Consider the following 2,597-nt stretch of genomic DNA (forward strand, 5'->3'; position numbering starts at 1 on the left):
TTTCTGCTCTAAAGCCAAATACACTTCCTAACTGAAATGTCACATTTAACATGATTTAGGTGTTTTCAGCTCTGTTGTACTTGCCTTTAGCTCTGGAATTAAGAATGTGCTTTACTGCGCCTATCTTTACAGTAGTTTCGTTCAATACATTCTACAGTGCTTTTCTGCTTGATTCTAGCAACTTACTTGTACATTCCATATGAAACAATGAAAGATACATGGCCGGATGGTACAAGTGTTTCTGCTTTAACCCAAACACACTTCCTAACTGAAATGTCACTTATAACATGATTTAGGTGTTTTCAGCTCCTTTATACTTGACTTTAACTCTGTAAGTAAGAATGTGGTGCAATGCCCTTATGTTTTCAGTAATTTTGTTCAATACATTCTATAGAGCTTTTCTGCTGGAATCTAGCCACTTACTTGGGCATCACATAGGAAACAATGAAAGATACATGACCAGAGAGTACAAGTCTTTCTGCTTTAAACCAAACACACTTCCAAACTGAAATGTCACATGTAACATGATTTAGGTGTTTTCAGCTCTGTTGTACTTGCCTTTAGCACTTCAAGTAAGAAAATGCTGCAATGTGTGTATCTTTACTGTCGGTTTGTTCAATACCTTCTATAGTGCTTTTCTGCTGGAATCTAGCAACTTACTTGAGCATTCCATAAGAAACAATGAAATATACATGTCCTGAGGGTACAAGTGGTTCTGATTTAACTCAAACACACTTCCAAACTGAAATGTCACAAGTAACGTGATTTAGGTGTTTTCAGTTCTGTTGTACTTTCCTTTAGCTCTGGAAGTAAGAATGTGCTGCAATGCGCGTATCTTTCCAGTAGTTTTGTTCAATAAAATCTATAGTACTTTTCTTCTGGAATCCAGGAACTTACTTGGACACTCCATATGAAACAATGAAAGATACATTGCCGGATGGTACAGGTGTTTCTGCTCTAAAACAACCACGCTATCTAACAGAATTGTCACATGTAACACTATTTATGTGTTTTCAGCTCTTTTGTGCTTTAGCTCTGGATGGAAGAATTTGCTGCAATTCGTGTATCTTTACACTAGGTTTGTTCAATACATTCTATAGTGCTTTTCTGCTGGAATCTCGCAACTTACTTGGTCATTCCAAAAGAAACAATGAAAGATAGATGTCCTGAGGGTACAAGTGTTTCTGATTTAAACCAAACACACTTCCTAACTGAAATGTCACATGTAAGGTGATTTAGGTGTTTTCAGCTCTGTTGTATTTGCCTTTAGCTCTGGAAGTAAGAATGTGGTGCAGTGCCCGTATCTTTACAGTAGGTTTGTTCAATACATTCTATAGTGCTTTTCTGCTGGAACCTAGCAAATTACTTGAACATCCCATATGAAACACTGAAAGATACATGGCCGGATGGTACAATTTTTTCTGCTTTTAAACAAACACTCTTCCTAACTGAAGTGTCACATGTCACATGATTTAGGTGTTTTCAGCTCTTTTGTACTTTCGTTTAGCTCTGGAAGTAAGAATTTGCTGCAATTCGTGTATCTTTACACTAGGTTTGTTCAATACATTCTATAGTGCTTTTCTGCTGGAATCTGGCAACTTACTTGGGCATTCCACAAGAAACAATTAAAGATACATGGCTTGATGTTACAATTGTTTCTGCTTTAAACCAAACACACTTCCTAAAGGAAATGTCACATGCAACGTGAATTCAGTGTTTTCAGCAGTTTTGTAGTTGCCTTTAGCTCTGGAAGTACGAATGTGTTGCATTTCACATATCTTTATAGTACATTTTTACAAAATGTTTTATGATGTTTTTCTGCAGGAATCTAGCAACTTACTTGGAAATTCCATATAAAACAATGAAAGATACATGGCCGGGTGGTGCAATTGCTTCTGCTTTAAACCAAACACGTGTCCTAACTGAAATGTCACATGTAACGTGAAATCTGTTTTTCCACCTTATTGTAGTTGCTTTTAAGTTTGGAAGTATGAGTATGTTGTATTTCGCGTATCCATACAGTAGCTTTTTTCAGTACATTGTATGGTGCTTTTCTGCTGGAACATAGCAACTTACTTCAAAATTCTATATAAAACAATGAAAGATACATGGCAGGATGGTACAAGCGCTTCTGCTTTAAACCAAACACACGACCTAAATGTAATGTCACATGTATAGTGAATTCAGTGTTTCCAGCTGTATTCTAGTTGCCTTTAGCTTTGGAAGCAGTAATGAATTGCACTTCTCGTATCTTTACAGCAGGTTTTTCAGTATGTTGTAAGGTTCTTTTCTGCTGGAACATAGCAACTTACTTGGGCAGTCTATACAAACAATGAAAGATACATGGCCGGGTGGTACAAGTGTTGATGCTTTAAACCAAATACACGTCCTAACTGAAATGTCACATGCAATGTCAATTAAGTGTTTCCAGATGTGTTGTAGTTGTCTTTAGCTCTGGAAGTACAAATGTGTTGCATTTCACATATCTTTACAGTATGTTTTTTCATTACCTTGTATGGTGCTTTTTTGTTGGAATCTAGCAACTTACTTGGAAAATCTATATAAAACAATGAAAGATGCATGGCCTGGTGGTACAA

The sequence above is a fragment of the Grammomys surdaster genome, unplaced genomic scaffold, assembly GCF_004785775.1.
Source record: "Grammomys surdaster isolate TR1022 unplaced genomic scaffold, NIH_TR_1.0 325, whole genome shotgun sequence".
Classification (NCBI taxonomy): domain Eukaryota; kingdom Metazoa; phylum Chordata; class Mammalia; order Rodentia; family Muridae; genus Grammomys; species Grammomys surdaster.